Below are 9,967 nucleotides of genomic sequence, written 5' to 3' on the forward strand. Positions count from 1 at the left end.
ACTGACCTCTTTTCACTTTTCTTCCTCAATCTCTGACCAAGAGAAACCGTCCAGTCTTCCACTGGTACCGTGGGGCTACCCTGGACCCCAGCAGTCACCAGGAGGTGGGGCTGGGAGTTAGTAATAATAGTAACAATAATAATAATTGTGGCCTTTGTTAAGCACTTGCTATGTTCCAGGCACTATACTTAGCTCTGGGGGTGGGGTAAAAGCAAATCGAGTTGGATACAGTCCTGTGGGAATCCACAAAGCGATCACAGTCTCAATCCCCATTTTACAGATGAGGTAACTGAGGCCCCAAAAAGTGAAGTGACTTGCCCAAGGTGACACAGTAGACAAGTGGCAGAGCCGGAATTAGAACCCATGACCTTCTGACTTCCAGGCCTGCTCGATCCACTGGCATGCTGGCATGAAATAGCCGAAATAGCTCAGTTGGGAGAGCGTTAAACTGAAGATCTAAAGGTCCCAGGTTCGATCCTGGGTTTTAGCAGTTAATATTTTAGAGAAGCAGCGTGGCTCAGTGGAAGGATCCCGGGCTTGGGAGTCAGAGGTCATGGGTTTGAATCCCAGCTCTGCCACTTGTCAGCTGTGTGGCTGCGGGCAAGTCGCTTAACTTCTCTGTGCCTTAGCTACCGCATCTGTAAAATGGGGATTAAGACTGTTAGCCTCACGTGGGACAACCTGATTACCCTGTATCTCCCCCAGCACTTAGAACAGTGCTCTGCACGTAGTAAGCACTTAACAAATACCAACATTATTATTATTATGAGTTGTTCTGGGTTGGGGTTGGGGAGGGGGCGGATGAAGGGGCTAAGACATCGGGTTCTGCCTCCAGGCTAGCGAGAGGGACTGAGAGGGGTTGAGAAGTTTGGAATTCCCCCTCACCATGTTGGTTTTCCTTGTTTGGTTTCCAATGATAGAAATGATCATTGGCCATACTCTCTCTCACTGGCTCTGTTAGAAATTTCCCAGGCAAGCCAGAGGGGAATTCGCAAGCAGGGGAAGGAAGAAAGAGGAGCCTGCAGCAGGAGGAAGCACCTGGAGAGGGGGTTATTCAGTCAATGACCCTCAAGCAGTCGATGGAGAGATAGAATTAGAACCCAGGCCTTGGGCCTCCTGACCCAGGCCTCAATCCCCTTAGATAGAACATCTCTCCGTCAGGCTGACCTTCGGCTCCAAACAGCCGCCTCAATTCTAGTGTGTTTTGGACACTAAAAAGTTAGGACATTGAGATGAGGGCATGGAGCAGAACCTTTTTATGGAGAAGCAGCATGTCCTTTTTTGTGGACAGGGAGAAACAGCTTGTCATAGTGGGTGAAGCAAGGGCCTGGGAGTCAGGAGGTCATGGGTTCTGATCCCAGCTTCAGTGGGGGGCAGTGACAAAGACCAAGAATCTCTGGAGAGCTTGGAACCACCCAGACTAACCCTCTGGATAATTAAGGCTCCGGAGAGCTGCCTCCAACTAGATCTGGGCAGGTCATGACCTGCCAGGGGTAAAGGGCCCCTGATCGGTTTCTCGTTCACAGGAAGAGGACAGCACTGGGAGTGGAAGGCCAACTGATGGAGGATGATTCATTAAAAAAGACCCAACCCAAAAGCTGGAGCCCCGAGATCCGGGTTATTATTATTATTATTGTTGTTGTTGTTGTTGTTGTTATTAATAATTAGTGATTATTGATAATAACAATTGTGGTGTTAGTTAAGTGTTTACTATGTGCCAACCACTGTGTAGATACAAGATGGTGTGGTCCCAACATGGATCTCAGTCTACATAAGAGGGAGAACAGGAATTGAATCCCCATTTTTACAGATGAGAGAACTGAGGCACAGAGAATCGAAGTGACTTGCCCAAAGTCACCCAGCAGACAAGTGGCAGAGCTGGGATTAGTACCCCGATCCTCTGATTCCCAAACCTGCGCTCTTTTCACTAGGCCATCCTGGGTTCGAACCCTTCTTCTACCCCGACCCTCCTGAGGGACCACCCTCATCCTCCACCTGCAGCTCCCTCCTCCTTCTTCTCCTCCTCCTTGAAATTGGGATTTTCACCCCTCCTCTTCTTGTCTACCTGTTTTCCCACTTCAGGACCCATGTTTTTCTAAACAAGGAAAAAGCCAAAGTCTCAGTTGAACCTTTGAGAAGCACCTGGAATTCATGGGGAAGCTGGAAGAATTGATTACCCTGGAAACATAACACCCTGAAAAAAGGCATTATTACTGGGTCCTGGACCTCATTACTGTGAAGGATATCCTCATTCTTAGAAATCCAACTCCCACCTAGGGCCATCACACCTAGTCCTCATGTATTCATTCATTAAATCATATTTATTAAGCGCTTAATGTGTGCACAGCACTTGGGAAAATACAACAGTGAAGAGTGACAATCTCTGCCCACAACAAGCTCACAGCCTAGAGCTCATTGTGGGCAGGGAATGAGTCTGCTCTATTGTTATATTGTACTCTCCCAAGTGCTTTTTCAGTACAGTGCTCTGCCCACAGTAAACACTCAATAAATACGACTGACGGACTGACGAAACCCAGAAACCCTGTAGGCAAGAGCGTTTTACGCAGGCTGGTCCAGGTTCCCCCGGGGTTTAGTGCTGAAGTCACTGAGAACGGTCTCAGGCCTCAGGTCTTGGGAAGCTTATTTGGCCAAGAGATAACTAGGCTGATAACCAATTGTAAGTTTCTTAAGGACAAGGCTCATGCTCAGAAGGTCATGGGTTCTAATCTCAGCTCTGCCACTGGTCTGCTGTGTGACCTTGAGCAAGGCACTTCACTTCTCTGGGCCTCAGTTACCTCATTTGTAAATTGGGGATTGAGACTGTGAGCCCTATGTGGACAGGGACTGTATCCAACCCAACTTGCTTCTTTCCACCCCAGTACTTAGTTCAGTGCCTTGCACATAGTAAGTGCTTAACAAATACCACAATTATTACCATGATTATTATTATTATTATTATTATTATTATGCTTTTTACTTCTCTTGTTTGTTCCAAGCTCACCGTGCAGCCCTATGCACAAAATAATAATAATAACAATAATGATGGTATTTGTTAAGTGCTTACTTGTGCCAAGCAGTGTTCTAAGCACTGGGGTAGATACAAGATAATCAGATTGTCCCACTTGGGGCTCACAGTCTTGATCCCTATTTTACAGATGAGGGAACTGAGGCACAGGGAAGTTAAGTGGCTGGCCCCAGGTCACAATGCAGTCAAGAGGCAGAGCCGGGATTAGAACCCACATCCGCTGACTCCCAAGCCCGTGCTCTTTCCACTGAGCCACATTCTTAGTACCTGACCCACTGTTGTTCAGAGGAGGGGCCCTGTGTGAGACAGGGACTGTGTCCAATCCGATTATCTTGTATCTACCCACCCCACAGCACACAGTAAACACTTAACAAATACCACAGTTATTAAGAGTAGTATTACATCTCCTCCAAGAGGCCTTCTCTGACTAGGCCTTCATTTCCTCCTCTCCCACTCTCTTCTGCATCAACCTGTTCTTGGATTTGTACTCTTAATCCACCCTCCCTTCAGTCCCACCGCACTTATATAATCAGAGTTTATTTAATTATATTATTGACTGCCTCCCCCTCTACACTGTAAGCTCATTGTGGGCAGGAAATGTAGCAGTGTGGCTCAGTGGAAAGAGCTTGGGTTTGGGAGTCAGAGGTCATGGGTTCAAATCCTGCCTCCTGCCACTTGTCAGCTGTGTGACTGTGGGCAAGTCACTTAACTTCTCTGGGCCTCAGTTTCCTCATCTGTAAAAGTGAGCCTCACGTGGGACAACCTGATTACCCTGTATCTACCCCAGCTCCTAGAACAGTGTTCTGCACATAGTAAGCGTTTAACAAATACCAACATTATTATCTGTTATACAGTGGTCTGCACACAGAGCTTAATAAATTCAACTGATTGATTGATTATTAGTGGGACCCCCAATACAGCGTCCTGCCCATTCATTAATTCATTCAAATGTACTTATTGAGCACTTACTGTTGCAGAGCACTATACTAAGCACTTGGAGCATATAATATAACAGTAAGCAAACATATTCCCCGCTCACAACGAGCTTACAGTCTAGAGTGGGAGACAGACATTAATAAAAATGAATAAAGCACAGCTACATAAGTGCTGTGGGGCTGAGAGAAGGGATGAATAAAGGGAGCAAGTCAGGGCAACGCAGAAGGGAGTGGGAGAAGAGGAAAGGAGGGCTTAGTCAGAGAAGGCCTCTTGGAGGAGATGGGCCTTCTGTAAGGCACTGAAAGTAGGGGGGGAGAGAGATGCAGCCCAAGTCTCTGCCCCCAGCAGGCTCTCACCCTGCACCCTGCCAACTATCCCTGCTGAGTCAATACCTGCTGAGGATGTTGGCAATACAGGGGGTGGAGGGGGTGATTCCTGAATGGCCTTGGGGCATTTCCTTCTCTGAGTGAGACCTGGAGAAAGCACATTTCCCAGCCTGCTTGAGGGAAGTTTAGCTGTTCCCAGACATCAGGATGGCTAAGACACCAGCTACAGCATCAGGGAGGGATTGTGGAACCATCACCGATCACAGTACCTAGATCTTGTTTGTCTCACCGCTGACCCCTCACCCACGTCCTGCCTCTGGCCTGGAATGCCTCCCTCCTCATACAATTGTCATACAGACAATTACTTTCCGCTCCCTTCAAGCCTTACTGAAGGCACATCTCCTTCAAGAGGCCTTCCCTGACTAAGCCCCTCTTTCCTCTTCTCCCACTCCTTTCTGCATCACCCTGGCTTGCTCCCTTCATTCATCACCCCCTCCCGACCCCACAGCACTTAAGTACGTATCTGTAATTTATTTATTCATATTGTTGGTCTCACTCTAGTTTATGATTCGTCGTGCACAGGGAATGTGCCTGTTATATTATTATATTGTACTCTCCCAAACGCTTAATACATTGCTCTATTCAAAGTAAGCGCTCAATAAATAAAATTGACTGACTGGTCCAGGCTGCCAGGGAGGTGAGGAAGGGCAAGCAAGTGCTGGACCCCGTCGGGGTGGAAGGGGATGAAGTCCAGTCACTATATGAGCCAGGATAATGTTGGTATTTGTTAAGCGCTTACTATGTGCAGAGCGCTGTTCTAAGCGCTGGGGTAGACACAGGGGACTCAGGATGTCCCACGTGAGGCTCACAGTCTTCATCCCCATTTTACAGATGAGGTAACTGAGGCACAGAGAAGTAAAGTGACTTGCCCACAGTCACACAGCTGACAAGTGGCAGAGCGGGGCTTCGAACCCATGACCTCTGACTCCAAAGCCCGGGCTCTTTCCACTGAGCCATGCTGCTTCCCACCCTGGAATAGGGGGCACCTTTCCAGTTGCGGCAAAGAGAAGCAGCATGGCCTAGTGGCAAGAGCACAGGCTTGGGAGTCAGAGGACGTGGATTCTAATCCCCGCCCCGCACTTGTCTGCTGTGTGACCTTGGACAAGCTCCTTAACTTCTCTGTGCCTCAGTTACCTCATCTGTAACATGGCTATTGAGACTGGGAGCCCCGCATGGAACAACCTGATTACTTGTATCAACCCTAGGGCTTAGAACAATGCTTGGCATGTAGTAAATGCTTATCAAATATCATTATTCTTGTTCTTTTTATCATAGGACGGACACGAGAGAAGGGGAAAAAGGACCGAGAAGGACAAGTGAGAAGCTTCTGTATAAGGATGGGCTTGAAAAGGGCAGGACTTTGTGACCTGGAAAACCCCCGGCTGAGAGGGGGCAGGAATAAAGTTTATGGAAACACAAACAGCATGGAAAGGGCAAACACCAGGACGAGAGTGAGGAGTATCCATTGAAGCTGATGACAGATTCAGAACATGGTGAAAGGAAACATTTCACTCTGTGTCAGAGTGTGAGCATAGTAAATCCACTCCCTCAAGGATGGATGGACGATGGATGGATGGATAATGCATTGTACCTCTGTGAATTGCTTGCTCTGTGATCTAAGCAAGTCTCTTAACTTCTCAGCGTGGGTTAGTGGAAAAAGTCCGGGCTTGGGAGTTGGAGGATGTGGGTTCTAATCCCGGCTCCGCCATTTGTCTGCTGTGGGACCTTGGGCGAGCCCCTTAACTTCTCTGTGCCTCAGTTGCCTCATCTGTAAAATGGGGATTAAGACTGTGCGCCCCACGTGGGACAACCTGATTACCTTGTATCTACCCCAGGGCTTATAGAACAGTGCCAAGAACATAGAAGTGCTTAACAAATACCAGTACTATTTTTATTATTATTATTCTATGCCATAGTTTCCTCAAATGTAAAATGGGGGCACCAGTTCTCCCTCCTACTTAGACCGTGAGTCTCACGTGGAACAAGAACTGAGCCCAATACCCCGCTGCTTAGAACACTACTTGACACATAGTAAGCACTTAACACATATAAAAAATGACTTACTCAGATTTCTCCACTGGTAGATATTTTTCTGTCTTCCTCTCCTGTGAGAGCCTAAGCTCCACATGGCCAGGAAATGTGGCTCGTGCTTAATTTAATGTTGGTATTTAATGTTGGTATTTGTTAAGCGCTTACTATGTGCAGAGCACTGTTCTAAGCGCTGGGGTAAACACAGGGGAATCAGGCTGTCCCACATGGGGCTCACAGTCTTAATCCCCATTTTACAGATGAGGGAACTGAGGCAGAGAGAAGTTAAGTGACTTGCCCACAGTCACACAGCTGACAAGTGGCAGAGCTGGAATTCGAACTCATGAGCCCTGACTCCAAAGCCCGTGCTCTTTCCACTGCACCACGCTGCTTCTGTTATACCCCTCCCAAGCACATGGTAAAGGGCGTGCGGCAGGGGGCACTTAATGAATACCGACCATTACTATTATCGTTATCATCAATGATTATTATTGATGAATTTTTGACCTTAGTTTCCTGAGGGGGGATAGGGCTGTGTACAGTGAGGCGGGTCTGAGCCCTGTCAGGTGTATCCAGTTCAGGCTGGTCAGGAGCTCTACAGCTCTGGGGAGACATCACAAGCTTGGAACTGGCCCCGTCTCCCTAAGTACGTGGGGAATTTTTACTCCGGCCCTGAAATTAATAATATGCTGTTTGCAACAGCATCTTTCATCTGCAGATCTCCAAGCCTTTGTAAACACTAATTACCCCACCCAACCCCTGGTGAGCTGGGGCGGTGTCATTAAGGATGAGGAAACCAAGGCTTGGGAGCTGCCTGGCCCGGCAGAGACGGGGACCCAGGAGTCTCTGACCCCCCGGTCTCAAGCAGTCATCTCCGGAAGGCTGTGCCGGCGATGGGGGGATGCGGTGGGCAAGCAGGGGAGGTCGGGTCTGCTGGAAAGGTGCTTCCCTGTCTTAGGTGCCCCCCGCCCCTTCCCGGGATCTCCACCCCAGCCCTGGCCTTGAGGAAATGAGTCAGGAAGGGAGAGCTCAGCCCCTCACTAGAACTCTGCCCCACAGCCGCAGGGGTACACCCCCCGCCCCCGGCCGGAGGGAGGCTTCATCAGACCCAGTGGGGGTAGGGGGTGGGGGACGGTCTGCCCCCCACAGCCGGGGATCTGGCTCCAGGCTGGGCCCCGCCTCTCGGCCTCTACCGCTCCTTCTCTTCCGGCCTCCGCTCGGCTCTCCACAGGGTGACCATGGGCGTGGACATTTCCTGAGAGCATTTCTGCGGCACCGTTGCCCTGCCGGAGGCAAAGCTGGCACACCCGGAGCCCTCTGGGTAGAAGAGTTCACCTTCCAACCAGAGCCATAGGCAGTCACCGCAGCAACGGACCGTGACCACTTCTTGTGGCTGGCCTTAGCCGTTGTCAAAGAAGGACAGATTACCACTTTGAAGGGCCCAGCGCAGAAAAGTCTGAAAGCCCCCCTTCTCCCCCCCACAGCACACTTCCCCTCTCAAGCAGGGTGGGAGGGGAAGTGTCTGAGCTTGCAGGTACATGTCCCCTCCCAGTAACCCTAACCTGGACACAGAACCAATCGATTCATTCATTCACTCACTCACTCGTATTTATTGAGCGCTTACTGTGTACAAAGCATTGTGCTGTGCTCTTGGGAGAGTATAATAGAACGATAAAGAGACACTATTCCCTGCCCCAAACGAGCTCACGGTCTGAGGGGGAGATGGGGAGGAAGGTCTGTGAGAGCTGTTGGGATAGCTTTAGGGCTTTCCTAAAGGCCATGGGGGTGGTCCTTGAAGAGATCAGCCCTTTGACCTGGCCTACAAACGGAGAGCTGAAATGGAGCTCTGTAAACAGGGAGCACTAGGGGGTGGGGAGTGGGGGAAATAAGTATTTTAAATATATAGCAAACAAACCAGCGGACAGAGAAGGCAAACAGTGACAGATTGGTCCTGAGTGAGGCCAACAGAAGAGAGATGGCTGTCCTCAAGCAGAGATTTTTTTTAACGCTATTTGTTAGGCACTTACTATGTGCCAAATACTGTTCTAAGCGGCGGGGTAGGGACAAGTTAATTAGGTCAAACACAGTCCCTGACCTGCATGGGGTTCACATTCTCAGTAGGAGGGAGAACAGATATTTAATCCCAATTTTACAGTTGAGGAAACTGAAGCACAGAGAAGTTAAGTAACTTGCCAAAGGCAACTCAGGAAACAATTGGCAGAGCCAGGATTAGATCCGAGGTCCTCCGACTCCCCGGCTGTGCTCTTTCCACTAGGGCAAGTTGCTTTTTGGGAGATTCTGTTCCTGAGAGGTGAATTCAAATGCCACTGTGCAGGCAAGGAAAATCTAATGGAAGTTTATTGTGAAAAGAAGAGATTGTCCCCTTTCCACATGAATAGAGATCACAATTGATTAGAGCATCGTTTCTAAAACCAAACTCTCTCTCTCCTCCCCTCCCCTCTGTCTTCCTAGGTGGAGAGTCTTCTCATATCCTCAATAAAACCACAGGCCCAGATAGTCCAACCTCACACCCAGTCCTGTCCAGCTCTGGACTCTGGCTCCAAGAGCAGCGGGGGATATATGGTAGAATGGTGTGATGGTTGCCTTCCTAGATGCCATTACTCATGGTTGGGGATGAGACATCCAGTGCCAAACCTTCCCTCCAGGGACTCAGCAGGGACCGCTCATCTAGCAGGGATCTCTCCCAACCCCTCGGGGACCTGCTGCTATCTCTGGTAGCCCAGCTTGCTGCCAGAATTTCTGCTCCGTCGCACGTGGGCTAATTCCGGGTGGAGCTGCTTTGTTTGCTGGGTTGCCTGGGTTTCTCTGCCACCTCCAGTGGGCTATCTGAGCAGGGCTACTGGGCACTGACTGCTTCTGCCCCCTGCTGAAGGGGTAAAGTGGACTTTGGGTGGATCTGAGTGGGCCCAGGGGTCTGACCTGCTAGCTAGCTCCTGCTGGGGGGACTCCCGCTGGGTCTTGATGTTAGCTTGTTGCGGGTACAGATTATAACTATGGCATTTGTTAAGCACTTACTACGTGCCAGGCACTGTAATAATTACAGGGGTAGATATGAGCAAATTGGGTGGGACACAGTCCCTGTCCCAAATGGGTTCACAGTCTCAATCCCCATTTTATAAACTGAGGCACAGAGATATGAAGTGACTTGCCCAAGGTCACACAGCAGACATGTGGTAGAGCTCGGATTAGAACCCATGACCTTCTGACCCCCAGGCCCATGCTCAGTCTCATAGTTGTGCCTGCCTGGTGGGTCCATGGGAGCATTCTATGTGAACTTGAATATCCCCCCAACCCTTACCACAGCTCACCTTTTTAAAGTATCTGTTAAGTGCTTACTCTGTGCCATACGCCGTACTAAACGCTAAGGTTGGACACTCCAGATCAAATGCTCATTGTGGGCAGAGAGTGTGTCTGCTAATTCTGTTGTAATATACTCTCCCGCTTCCTCTGGACATAGTAAATGTTTAATAAATACTATTGATTGATTGACACAGTTCCTGTCCCGGAGGGGACTCACGGTCTCAGCTGGAGGGAGGAGGGAGGAGGGAGGAGGTAAACAAGTTACAGTTGA

General features: G+C 49.4%; 1 non-coding gene across 1 annotated transcript; it reads left to right on the forward strand.

Annotated features, from left to right (window-relative positions):
• The first annotated feature begins 417 nt into the window (after positions 1 to 417).
• TRNAF-GAA lies at positions 418 to 490 on the forward strand. Its single transcript has one exon. It is a non-coding gene; the product is annotated as a tRNA-Phe (tRNA).
• The last annotated feature ends 9,477 nt before the right edge of the window (positions 491 to 9,967 follow it).

The sequence above is a fragment of the Ornithorhynchus anatinus genome, chromosome 3 (genome assembly GCF_004115215.2).
Source record: "Ornithorhynchus anatinus isolate Pmale09 chromosome 3, mOrnAna1.pri.v4, whole genome shotgun sequence".
In the NCBI taxonomy this organism is placed as follows: Eukaryota; Metazoa; Chordata; class Mammalia; order Monotremata; family Ornithorhynchidae; genus Ornithorhynchus; species Ornithorhynchus anatinus.